Raw genomic sequence first — 14,103 nt, 5'->3', positions numbered from 1 at the left:
GGTCCCGCTCTGGTGCAAAGGCCTCTGCTGCTCTCACCTCATGCCGCCTTGCTGTTGGGCTTGCTGCTTTTTGTTATTTCGAGTAAAGTGGCAATTGTTGGCAGTGAAAGACATTTTCTTCCAGTTTACTTCCATATTTCTTTCTATTTTCATTTCATTTCTACTTCACATCTACAAGATACTTTGTGAAAAAAAATTAAAATCTGGCACTGTTATTATTTCCTATTGGACCACCACATCCCAGCCATCGGCCAGTAGACAGTTTCTTCTTCTTTTTCAAACTTCTCATGTTATCAATGATTAGTTTCTGCTGTTTTTGAACCTTAGCTGTCGCTTCTGCTCCCAGGCCCATCCTGTTTCTTCATAGAGTTGGGTGGCAGCTGTCTTCAGATAGATCCGTAATTGATAGTGAGGTGTGAAATGTGTGAAGAGTTTCCCTCCTGTTCATGCATGTGTAGTTTTCATTTACGGCTATACAGTAATTATTTATGAACAAAGATTTGTAATATGCTTGTTTGTATATTGCCAAAAAGCATTGTAGTGACATGTTTGTTGTAGGATCTGAGCCAATTCAACTAAGTCCTAGTGCTAAGCCATCGAAAACAGTAATGGCACATCCACTTCTGAAGAAGAAAATATACTTCACCGTTGAGCAGCCTGCACGTGTTACGATATATAGAACGGGTGCAGAGCCTCACTGTAAAATGCATGTTCTAAAATAACAAAGCTTTAGTTGGCTTGCTTGTTTTTTATCTAAGGGTAACTCATTTCCGTTTTGTTATGCCTTTGATACTTTTATGTGATCCTGTTATTCATAGGACCTTCTGAAACTATGTTCTTTCTTAATTGTTTATTGCTACTCAGCTATTGACTGTCCCTTCCCCACTAATTATTGTTTTTCGACTTGACCATTGTCCTCCACTGGTACTGGATCTGGCTGAGGAGTGACCTAGTGTATGCTCTATTTATATTTGCTGTGCTTTTTTCAGAGCACAAAAATGCAAACTGAGGGACACATGTACAACAGAATGACGGAGCTTGACGTTAAGCAAAACTTGCTAATGCCACGCCCTGCCATTCTGTAAACGCAGGGATGCACCGCATTTACAAATATGCAGTGCACCTATACGTTTCCCCTAGCGCTGGCACTGATTTAGCTGCCTAGCGCCAACGCAGGCACCATTACACCATGGTGCTAGGTTGCCGGCGTTAGGGGAACGATTGTTTTATGTGCAGGAAGGTGCCCATTTCTGAACATAAACAATCACAAATGGTGAGTTGTAACTCCTATATGGGCTGCATTGAGCAGCACACACAGAAGTTGCAAATCGTCATTTTTTTAATGATTGTTTATGTGCAGGAAGGGACACCTTCCTGCACATGAACAATCATTCATGGTTTTTGCTATTTCTATGTGTGCTGCACAATGCAGCACACATAGAAACAGCCAAAACGAGGAGAAATAAAGCATTTCTCCTCGTTTCACCATGTTAAGACCAGGTATTCCCTGGTGGTGCCCCATATTTCGCCCCCCTAGTAAATATGGGGTAGCGTCCCCAAATCAATAGGTGTTGTGGCGGAACGCCCACCACAACACCCATTGCCCACACCTTTCACGCTAAGCATAGTGTGAAAGGGTGCCTTATTTACAATGCGGCATTAAGCCCCGTTAAGTGGCTTAACGCTGCCTTGTAAATAAGGCAAAGCCCCGATCGCTACAGGAACGTCGTCATAAGTGACGTGCCTGTGGTGATAGGGACTTGTAAATATTCCCCATAATTGCTTTTAAGCACATTGTCATCCCGTTCTAATTTTGAAGACTGCAGGAAGAGCATGTTTTGTTGCGAAGTTGCCGTTCACGTGAGGCACACATCCAGAGTTATGCTTGAAGGTTGAGAAGCAACCTTGAATGTTACATGTTTCAAAAAGATTCCACAAGGATGTTTGTGACAGGTTATTGAAAGGGTGTATTTTTGGGGGATTTTCAAGCTTCTCACACTATAGACATTAACTCTTCCTCTGTCTTTCTCGCCACAGTAATTCACGCATGAGCTTTAACCTCCCACAGAAAAGTTAAAGTTAGCATACTAGCTTCCTATCCTGCCGATATGGCTACCTCCTCTATCAAACCAAGGAAACAACGTATTTAAAGGGGGTCTCAGGGGAGGGATTTTTAAAGACCTCATGGTATCAAACCCCCACTAACAATGTACCACAACAGAAAGAATACCACTGGTCTTTTAGTGCATAAACATATGAATAAGAAATGTGTCTGTGGTGGATCTGGTTGTGCTGCAAGACATAATGTAATGAATCCCATCAGCCCACCCAATGGCAGAGCTTCATCATCTGGGATTTGGAAAGGATGGTGGTCCAAGTATAAGCGACTCACTAATTTTAGTCGTGTGTCACCTTAATCCAACACCTCCAGTGATGGACCACACCAAAAAAGTGTGTGTATAGTGGTGGGCTACTGGTTTTGCAGTGAAAAAACAGTGTGGAAAAGAGGAAAAAGTGATTTAAAAATGGCTACCATAATATTGAGGAAGAATTTATTAGAAGAATATCATGCATGGTGTCAATGATTAAAAACAGGTGCAAACAGTTTGAAATATTAACTGTTATTAGTTGGACAAAAGGGGTCTACATGTTTCAGCCAACTTAGGAAAAATTTACTCCATTGGCCTTCGTCAGGACCGCTAAGGTACACTACTGCAAAACAATATATATTAAAGTGAAAAACCATATATAAACATATATTAATGGGTACCATACGTCCTACCATCCGCAGGAAGGTAGGACGTAAGGTAGGAAGTAAGTCCTCAAAAAAAAGGGGGATTCTTTCCTGCAGAAGTACACAAACACAGAGAAAAATACAAACAATAAACCACAGACATATATTATATTTTAATCATATGTAGATCATTCATTGGACCTTACTTTCGCATCAGATCAGTAAAAGAAATATTAATAGTTGTAACTCACACAGCTTGTCGTGGGAGAATGCCTCACCTCACCTGGCAACAACTCAGGTATGGAGGCCCGCTCTAAAAATGAATAACGAAGATAGAGGACTATTAAAGTCAGTCAGAACACAGATTTATTTCCCAGTACCAAAGGAGGGAACCTGCCTCTCCATTCTTCTGTTTTGAAGGTGTTAGAGTCAGAGTGGTAAGATGTTGATAAGCATGGGTTTCCCCATTTCTTGGCAAAGCCTTATCTTTTGCAGGACGTTGCTGAAAAATTTCCTACTTCTTTGAAGATGGATTCCTTGATGGCCTCCCAGGGGGTGAGCATTTCTGAAGATGCCTCACCTGTGGACCCAGTTGACAAAAGGGTGGATGTGGCTGTTAGGCGTTCTTTTTCTGCTGCCAATTTTGCTATCCGGGCGGTGGCCTACACTACAATGCTATCCAGTCCTTGATTAACGACTTTCAGACATTCGCAGAGTTGATGGACAAAGGGGAGGACGTTTCTCTGACTTTGGCTTTGATAGAGCAGCAGGTCTGGCTCTTATCTGACATTTTTTTTTATTCTTTCGGAGCGGCTGCCACTACAGCTGGATCTTCTGTCACTGATCGTTGCCAGATGTGGTTGAGGTCTTGAAGGCGGATGCGGCCCAGAAGGGTTTACTGATGAATATCCCTTTTACTGGGATGAAATTGTTTGGTCCACCTTCGGAGGATATGGTTAAGAAGTGTGCGGAGGATGGCAAACTACTAGCTCTGGAGAAACAGACCTGTCCCAAATTCTTTAGTTCCCACCGGGCTTTTGGGCCACCTCATCAGGGAAAGTCTCACCACCCCTTTTGTGGCAGGGGGCATGGCCAGAGTGCTCCTTTCTCTGATAAGTCCCGGCCCTCAACAGCTTTTTCCTTTTCCTCCGCTGTCTCAAAGCCCTGGCTATATAGCGGCAAACCGAGTTTAGGTGGGGGGGGGGGTGCCTTTCTCTCTTTTTGAGTCTGTGGTAGCACTCAGTTCCTGACCAGTGGGTGCTTCAAGTGCTGACAGAGGGGTTTTGGATTTTTTTTGGTGTACTCCACAGACAATTTTCAGGTCATTCCTTGTCCTCCAGAGGGGTTGAAAAGACAGGCGCTTTTGGATGGCGTGTGCAGTCTCTTGGACAAAGGGGTGCTTTTTCCCGGGCCTCCTTTGCAGGAACGAACAGGAGTTTATTCAGTTCTCTTTCTAGTCGAGAAACATATAGGCAATCTCAGTCCTGTGTTAGATCTGAAATGGTGTAATAAGTTCATGTCCAATGTCAAGTCCAAACTTGTCTCTCTTCCGCACATTCTACTGTTGATCAACCAGAGGGGCTTTCTGGCTTCCCTGGACCTGCAGGATGTTTATCACCATGTCCCGGTCCATCTGGAGTCCCAGCATTTTCTGCACTTCTGTGTCCGTGATCATCATTACCAGTTCAAGGTATTGCTGTTTGGTCTTTCTTTCTCTCCTAGGGTCTTTTCTAGGGTGTTAGCTCCCCTGATTGGAGTTTTGCATTGTTGTGGGAATTAAGGTTTTTCCGTATTTGGATGATCTCTTGATTTCTGCCTCTTCACCTCCCAAGGCGGAATGCAATGTCATGGAGGTCTGCAAGGTGCTGGGAGACCATGGATTCTGATGACTCTGAACAAGTCCTGCCGCACCCGGACTCAGGATCAGACTTTCATCAGAACCAGGTTCATGACTCTGTTGGGGAAAGTGTTCCTGCCCCAATCCAGGAAAAAGACTCTGATGTCTCAGATTCTATCATTGTTGTGTTTGGCCTGTCCTCCTGTGAGCAATTTGTTGAGGGTACAAGGACTTATGGCTGTCTCTCTGATGGTTCTTCCCTGGGCCCGCTTGTATATGTACCCAGTTATCAACCATGTTTTGCCTCACTGGGTTCCAGGTGGACATGATTATTGCCAGGGGGTGCCTGTAACTCACCAGGTCAGGGAGGATATGGGGTGGTGGTTGGATGAGGGAAAACTGTCTCGGGGTCTGCTGTTCCAGATAGTCCCTTCCCATGTCGTGACGACCGATGCCAATTTGTTGGGCTGGGGTGCTACCTTGGGAGAATTGTTGGTTCAGGGCAAGTGGTTCTGCGTTCCAATTAAAGGGAGCTGAAAGCAGTTCACTTGGGCCTCCTGGCTTTTGCGCCTCACCTGGCAGCTCAACATGTGCAGGTCAGGACAGACAACCAGATTGTAATGAGTTACTTGAATCATCAAGGCTGTTGCAAGGTGAAGTTGCTCAGTTGTCTTAGTCAGTCATTTGCTCCTGAGCGGAGAAGGAATTGAGGACCCTATCTGCTATTCACTTGCTGGGCAGGGAGAATGTGGTTGCGGACAGTCTCAGAAGGGTTTTTCCATCCATGAGTTCCCTGTTCTTGACCCTGGAGGTGTTCCTGAGTTTGCAGATGAAGGTTTGGGTCTCTGAAGGTGGACTTGTTTGCTTCCCTGGAAGATGCCCAACTCACTTGTTTTTACACCGTTATGCCTTGCCTGGGGGAGTTGACGGCGGATGTGATGTACTTCCCGTGGCCTTTGTGACTTTTTAATGCTTTTACCCGAGTTCCCCTAATTTCGTCTGTGTTGCAGTAGATCAGGAGGGACAAGGCTTTGGTGGTTCCAGGTTGGTGGCAGTGCCCTTGGTTTCCCCTCTTATTGGAGTTGGCGGTTCTCTTGTGCTGGGTGATTCCATATTGGTCTTATCCATTGTTGGGTCCCCCGATTCCATTCCATGTATTCAAGCTGAAGCATCTTCAGGCTTTGCTCTAGAATGGCAGAATCGTATGAGTGGTTGATGTTCCCAGGTGGTGGCTGTACTCATTCAACAGTCTCGGCGTCCTTCTACTTTGCAGGCTTATGTCAAGCAATGTACCAATTTTTCTTGTTCGTGTCTAGGAAAGGGGTTTTCTGTTGAGGATGTGTATCCTGTCAGAATTCTGGATTTTTTAGAAGACAGTTTTGAACTATTTATTTTTTTAAATTTTGAGATAAATGCTCGCCAAAATAATAAAGTTAAGCATCGCACCAACTTGAGAGAGCCAGACTTACTAGTTTTCCCAAAGCTTGTCTTCAGAAGATTGTGTCGCAGATTTAGTGATGCACAGCTCTTACGACTAATAATGGATGAATCCTATGAAGAGGGTCCGGATACCTAGATCACGCACAAAGTTGAGGATCATAGCTCAGATTCTAAAAGAGAACTTGCCCTTGGTAGAGTTCCATCAGATGATAACTCAAGGGAATCCAACACATGTTACCATCCCGCACTGTATTTCATGAAAAAGCTATCAGAGATATTCCTTCACAAGCACACTCTCTTCTCTTGAGGGAAAGTGCTACTATGGAACAATCTAAGTTGATGAAAGTGCTATAAAGCGCACAGCTAGTAAGTTGATGTGACATGGCCCTAAAGGGTTCCAGCCAAAATGTCCCTCATTTTCTAGAGTTGGTGAATGTAAAGTAAACGCTGTAGATTACTTGCCCATTAACTATATTCAACCTATTGTTTATGATGGGTTTCTGGAGGATATGTTAGAGCATACTAATTTGTTTGATGAACAGTATTTGAAGGACCTCAAAGCCACCGTTATACCTCATATCAGTGTATACTGGTGGACTCACACTTCATTTAGGGAGATGATAACGTTTTAGTGCATAACAATAAACAAAGGAATAATACATAAGCCAAAGATCCATTGCTACTAGTGTTTTAGACCACTTGTGGCAAAACCTACCTTCCTATACAGGATACATAGAGAGACCTTTATTAGTGTGCAGCCTATGCTGCTTTACACAGATAACTTTGCAGCATTGCCATGTATTTAACCTGGCTCTGAGAGGCTGTTTAAGGTTTGTCTTTTTCTGTGAAATCTGGGAACGTGTACACTCCAGGGCAGGACATAGCAGTGTATGAGTCCTAGATCTTGTTCAATCTTGTTGTGCAAACAGTATATACCTTATATGAGACCAGGGGCGTAACACAGGCCCCCCGTTTCCCCCGTGGTGCAGGGGGGCCCCATGCTGCAGGGGGCCCCCTCAGCACAGTACTCAGGTCTGAGCTCTCGGATAAAATCCAGAGCGGGGGGCCCTTTTTGTACATTGCAGGGGGGGGCCATAAACGTTCGTTATGCCACTGTACGAGACCTTGGTATGACATTAAGACGTACATTGTGCAAAAGTTCCACTGCATACACAAGTTGGCATAGAGTGTTCACTGGAAAAAACAGTAAGTTTAGTCATGAGGATTACCCTTCATTCTTGGAAATTAATGAGAAAATTGTGTGGGATTCCGTCCGCTCCCCATTTCGTAAAAGTTAAATTTTTTTATACTTATCATTTCTTCACAGAAACACTTAATTAGTGTGCCTCCTGTTCCAACAAAAGCTTGTTATGAAGTTCTGTGATGGACAAGAAGTCCATGTTCTCACTATAATTCATGATGAGAAGACTTCTCTGGTCACCATTAGGGGTCAATAGGCAGAGGTACACAAGCCCAACTGTATTCTTGACTACAACGAGAACACAGAGTGAAAAAAACTGCCCATATGTTCGAACTTTACAATGAGGCTCCAGGAATCTCAAAAGCATGTCCATCACATTAGCTTCACTTTGTACCTTGTGAAAATGAAGTTCAGAATAAAATTTAACAGTTCATGAATTTGTATCCTACTTCAAAAAATTATAAGTGGAGAAGTGTGGCTCAAGTGGTTGGAGCGGCAGACCCTGATGCAAAGGTCTGGCCCGGACCAGGGTTCAATTCCCCGCCTCAGCGGGTCTTGGGCTCAAATTTCCCCGGACCTGACAATTCTCGCCTCGGTGCCTATTCCAATCATGGAGTCCCACTCTGTAACTCTGGGCAATAGCTTGCTTAATCTCCACAACGGCCCCTCGCAGCGGGGTGCCTGGCTTTCACCTTGGGGATGCCCAGTAATGGGTTATCTCGCAGGGAAATACCAGGACGGGTTCCCTAAGCAAGCGCTGGGACGCTTTCGGGCAGCCATGCGCTCTACAAATCAAATTTCATTTCATTCATATATGGATGCATTCATTTCTCCGGCATTGATTTATTTCAGAAACATTTCCATCTGAAAGCAATTATTTTTCCTTAACCAATAATATTTGAGCCTATGCCTTTGTGCTAACACAAATAAGTAGGAACATAGTGGGAACTCATTGGTTACTGGTCTTGTGGGCAGTGGGGGTTCCTCCACTGTGGCAGAGAAGTGTTGCCCCCACCCCATGCTTTCAGCGTAGCAAACATGAAAAATTAAGTGGTAATGAAATTAATGTATTACCATTTTTGTTCTGGAACCCGAACCCAGTTTGCGGGTGGAGGGTGATTGGCAGCAGCAGGAAGGAGTGATGGGCACTTCAGTTTAAAGTGCTCCTTTTACTATGGCTGGTTGTCATGTGACAGCAAGCCTGACATGCACACTTTATACTTCTCCAACCCGAGCTGTCTTGGACAGCTGGGTAGAGAGCAGGCATAGGTCCCCAGTGGATAAGGGAGCATTGAGGCAGCCAACCCCAACCAATCCTGGTGCTTCTCTTCTGCTGTTTAACATTATGAACACCCTGAGAGTAGCATCTGTATTGGTAGAGGAGAGTTGCCTGAGGCTATGGGAGCCTGTTCTGGAGCTACAGACTGCCAAGAGTAGATAGACAGGAACACCGAGACAGTGGATAAGTACACTTTTTAATTTTTCTTTAAAGTTAACTTTGACTCACTGCCTCAACTCCAGAGCTCTAAATCGTGGCTCATTACAAACACTGTTTAAAACGGACCACAAGTGAGAGTTTTGGCATCGAGGGCAATGCTGGTTTTTTATCAGTGCCTGTCAGTGGATCAAAATAATCATCCAACCACTTTAATTTTGTCAGCAAACACCGCTACTTGCAGTGCATTCGGAATGGCCTGCTCTGAAATGATTTTTATGGAACTTAGGAATGTCTGTCCCAAGGATCAAAGCACAATGTTATAAAATGTTTAAGCTCACTGTTTCTGAAGAGTGGGTGTGTTATCTCTACTTGTATTGTATAGCCCACAATTTACCACGGAGGGTACCTTAGCGCTGCAACTAGAACGTTTGGGCCGAGCCAGGGTTGTGGCTAGGTGAAGAGCAAGGTCTTCAGTTTCCTGTGGAAGTCAAGAACTGAGGAGGTAGCTCTGATTTGAGGGGTAGTACATTCAAGGCTTTGGGATAGAGATAGGGGAGGGCACGACTGCGGTCTCTGGTTCTGCATGTGTGGGTATGTGTGTGAGTAGGAGTCTGGCTGATCTGAGGTGACTGGTAAGATTGCGGAAGCTTATGCAGTACTTAAGGTACATCAAGCCAATGTTGTGTGAGTCTTTGTATGTGCACATGAGGAGTTGAAGAGTGATTGCAGACAGGGAGCTAGTGGAGCTTTTTGAGGTGTTAGGTGATTGGTGAACAGACAAAATATATTGAGTTGTTTATTTCGAACTACAACAATAGAGAGTTTGAAATATCAAGGTACAAGAATATCCACAGCAAGTATATAGTTGAAAAGAATATCGACAGTAAGTTAAGAAATATTGTTTTTTGTACACAGAATACAGTAATATCGTTTGTAAAAATATTGTTGTTAATAATATCGATATTTGTATTAGTGTTCTGTATTTTAGTATGTGTGTAAAAAGTATGTGATGTGCTACGAGAAGGGACGGTTGCCAGCAGATCAACGTCTGGCTACCATTGCGGTTACCCGTAAGGCAGGGAACCTGCAGATATCTGTGGTTCGTATAGGTCTATTTTGTTGTTCAATGTAGAAGCTAAAATCCTAGCCAAAGTTCTTGTCATTCAATAAGTAATTTCCTCTTCAGCACACCCTGATCATACCGGTTTTATGCCTAGGAGAAATACGGCTCTTAACATACGCCGTCTCCATAATGTGATGGCACGCAGGGAATTCCTGAAGGAGGACGCAGTGGTGTTGTCATCGGATGCCTCTATGGCATTCGACTCTATAGAATGGCCATACTTATTTGAAGTTCTTAGCAGGGTGGAATTGGGCCCCAAATTTATCGGTTGGGTAAAATTACTATAAAAAGATATACAGGGACAAGTGAGAGTTAATAACTACATGTCTCACGTGCTCACACTGAGAAGGGGCACTAGACAGGGGTGTCCTTTGTCCCCACTGATATTCTCCCACATATTGGAGCCCCTGGCGGTGTAGGTGCGTCGGGACGTAATGGTGCGAGGGCTGAGGTGGGCAGAAGACCAGGAAGACCGACTATCCTTACATGCTGACGACATACTATTATATCTCGCCTCCCCTTATAAATCCATACATACTGTCCCAAACATATTCACAAACTTTGGGGAATATTCTGCATATGCGATCATTTGGAGCAAGTCAGTGTTGTTTGTGCTTCGGGGACAGGCCCCTCGCTTTCCAGTAAGTTGTACAATAGAAGTGGCTAGAGAAGGATTCCGGTATTTGGGAGTCTTTGTCACTCCAGACCCGGTTCTTTTTCATAATTTTAGCTTAGCACCCCCGCTTGCTAGGCTACGAACAGATGTGAAACACTGGCGGTCCCTGCCTCTCTCCCCAGTAGGCAATGTTGCCCTCTTCAAAATGTTAGCTCTTTTCTGCGCTTTTTGTATATTCTTTAGCTTTTTGTATATTCTTCAGAACAGTCCAAACCGAGTCTCAGATTCAAATTTTGCAGCAGTGGAGAGTGAGATCCGAACGCTGCTGTGGGATGGTAGGGCCCCCAGGGTGGCAATGAAGAAGCTAACAAAAAATTGGTATGACGGAGGCATAGCATTACCAGACCTTCAACTTTACTATTGGGCCTCACAACTGGTGGCTGTAAATCATTGGATATATCACCCCCCTACCAACCCTGCCTAGGCTCTGGACAGGTACCAAACAGACCGCTCCAGTTATTTAGGGGCTCTATACTCATGCAATTGGAAAAATAGATATTCTATTCCACCTCGCACACACTGGGAATTTGGCATCAAGTGAACTCTTGACTGGGTTGGGCTAACATCCTTACCAAGGTGACGCAACTGTGGTACGCCCAGAAACTGCGCATGCTGTGTTACCAACCTGGGTTCGGCAAATGGGACATGATTGGAATTTCAGTAGTAAAGGATTTGGTAAAAAAAGGCTCGATACTTACGTTTGAGGAACTCCAGAGACACCACCAAATGGCTCAAGGGGAAGTATTCAGATACCTGCAAATACGACAAGCCCTACAGGCGGCCTTTCCAAACTTCACAGACATACCAGAATCATCGCCATTAGAAGATCGCTTGATAGATGGTCCACTACACTCCAAGGCCATATCTTTAACATATAAAAAACTCAGCAATAATCTGCCTGATATCTTTAGTAAACTTAGGGAGCAGTGGCAGGGAGATTTGGGACCGATTGATGATGAAGACTGGTGACTGGCTCTTATGTCCCCTAGAGAAGCAGCCATTACATTTTGATTTAGACTGATACAGCTTAGAATCTACACCGGTCATATTTGACAGGGATAACTTTGCTAAAATAGGAGCTAGACCTTATGATCTCTGTTTGAGGGGTTGAAAGCAACAAGCCACCTTCTACCACACTATCTGGGGTTGCCGAACTACCGTTATTTATGGGAAGGAGCCACACACCACATACAGACTGCATTGGGGAAGGAGGTGGTTCTGACACCGCACTTGGGGCTACTAAACATCTGGGCCGCAACTGACCTTACTGATATCGAACAAAAGCTAGTGACACTGGGGTACGCTATGGTCAAGTGGGAACTGGCGAGGGGATGGGGGGACAACTCCACCCTCCACTTCCGTATGGGTGAAAGATTTGGATAGGTGCATGATAGCGGAGACGGAGGTCATCATAGCCCGGGGATACTCCAAAAAATGGGACAGGAAATGGTCCAAATGGAATGTGTATCGTGGAGACATATGCGTATCCCCAACGGTGGAGCCGGAAATGTGAAGATATACAGACAGAGATGTTATCAATTAATATATGTGTGATACAGACCCCTGTATAATATGCAATGGTATGAGTAACTTGTTAATTTATCAATCAGTGCTGTATTTATGATTGTCACTAAAATCAATAAAAACAAATTTATGCAAAAAAAAGTATGTGATGCCATTTTTTGGTATAACTGTAGCTTTTTTTAATGTATGTGTTACATTTTTAGCAAGGTTCCATGCCACTTAACTAAATATTTTACATCTGGTTTTATGTTTACTACTTAATTGGGACTTATTTTGGGAAATATTTAAAGCCTCAGTCCCCTTCTCTTTCCTATTAAGTCTACAGAAAAGAGGTATCTGCTTTTATTTATTTATTTATTTATTATAAATTTTGTATATCGCTAGCTGGACCCAAGGGTATCAGAGCGCTTCACATCAGGTACAATAATGCGCCTTCACGGCAAAGGCAGAAAACACATCTGGTAAACTTAAGAGCATTGCATATACCATTACCATACAGTTCTTGTGGTCAACAGGAGGGTTGCGGCTGCGGGGTATAAAACAGAGGAGTTCCTTTGCTGATTGCGAGAGGAGATTCCATCAAGTCGGACACGGTGTGGAAGAATCCCGGTGATTAAAATTCTGAGACAACTGATCTTTTGACCACAACTGGGATGTGGTGCGTTGTCGAGTTTTTTCCGGTGTGTCCTGTGTTCTTCCAGTTAAGTTCAGGTGCGCTCAAGGAAGAGGGCTTTGAGTAGGGTCTTGAATTTCGGGAAATAGGAGGTCGTTCTAATGTGGGGGGGGGGTGGAGTTCCAGATCTTGGGTGCATTTCCCGCAAAGGATTTACTTGTGGTTTTGTGTTTCTGAGATTTCAATGGAATGAGAAGGAGCGTGTTGGAGCTTCTGAGATTCCTTGACTGGCCAGCCCTTTTGAGTTTTGCGGCCAGGTATTCTGGTTTGCCTGTGAGAAGGGCTTTGTGCGTAAGACATGCTGTTCCGAAGTTGGCTCGTTGTTCAATTGGGAGCCATTTCAGCTCCTTGAGTGCGGGAGAAATGTGATCGAATTCCTTGGTTCCTGTGACCATTCTAGCTGCGGCATTGAGGGTGGTTTTCAAGGGGCCTAGGTGGGATTTGGCTGACCCAGTCAGGGCTGCGATTCCATAGTCAATTCTGGAGAGCACCAGTGCTTGAGTGGCCTGTTGAAGGTCTTTCGGAGGAAGGAAGGGTTTTATTTTGTAAAGAAATTTCAGATTGAGAAACGCGCTTTTGGCGGAACTAGAAATGTGTTTTTTCATGTCTAGTTTGGGGTCTAGGGTGATACCTAGGGACTTTACCGAGTCGGTTGGCGTGAGGGTGCCATTGAGGGCATCGACGGCTTTGAGCCATTCTTCGATTTGGGGGTTTTCATCTCTGTTGCAAATGAGTAGAACTTCAGTTTTCTCTTGATTAAGCTTAAGGTGGTTCTGTGAGAGCCATTGTTGAACCTCTTTGAGCGTGCCATTTAGTTTGTGCATGTCGTCCATGGAGGTGGTTTCCAGATATAGCTGTGTGTCATCTGTGTAAAGGTGGAAGGGGATGTTGGAATTCCTGAGTAATGTGGTGAGGGCTTCTATGTAGATATTGAAGAGTTGGGGAGAGAGTACTGACCCTTGTGGGTCTTCTCTGATGACGGGTAGTGGGTCGGATTAAAAGTTTTTAATTGTTATTCTTTGCGAGCGGTTGTGTAGAAAGGAGGAGAACCCGTTTAGGACCATCATTTCCATCCCTGCTCTTTCTTGAAGGACTTTGAGGAGCAGTGTGTGATCACCTGTATTGAAAGCGGCCGATAAGTCTAGGAGAATGAGAAGGCAGCATTGGTCTGAGTCAAGTGATTTGTGTAGATCGTCTATGACGTTTAGGATTGCAGTTTCAGTGCTGCATCCTGATTGGTGAGGGTCAAGGAGCCTGATGTTCTCCAAGTGTTGGGTTAACTGTGGTAGAACACATCTTTCCAGTATTTTGTACGCAATTAATTGTGCAGTATCTGTTTGAAGTATTCTTTCCGCCTCTTTACAAGATCTGATGCCCAACATCAACACATGGGTTTAATCCATTTGCTCCTAGAACCGATGTAGGCAGGGCAGAAGAATAGCACATGTACTTCATTA

At 44.3% G+C, this 14,103-nt stretch overlaps 1 pseudogene; it reads right to left on the bottom strand.

The window, feature by feature from the left end:
- Window positions 1-12,586: 12,586 nt before the first annotated feature.
- Window positions 12,587-13,342, bottom strand: LOC147711229 (uncharacterized; annotated as a pseudogene).
- Between the last annotated feature and the right edge of the window lie 761 nt (window positions 13,343-14,103).

This window comes from Lissotriton vulgaris, chromosome 5 (assembly GCF_964263255.1).
Source record: "Lissotriton vulgaris chromosome 5, aLisVul1.2, whole genome shotgun sequence".
NCBI classification, from domain to species: domain Eukaryota; kingdom Metazoa; phylum Chordata; class Amphibia; order Caudata; family Salamandridae; genus Lissotriton; species Lissotriton vulgaris.
The sequence above is the reverse complement of the archived record's forward strand: the minus strand, read 5'-3'. Positions and strand labels throughout refer to the sequence as shown.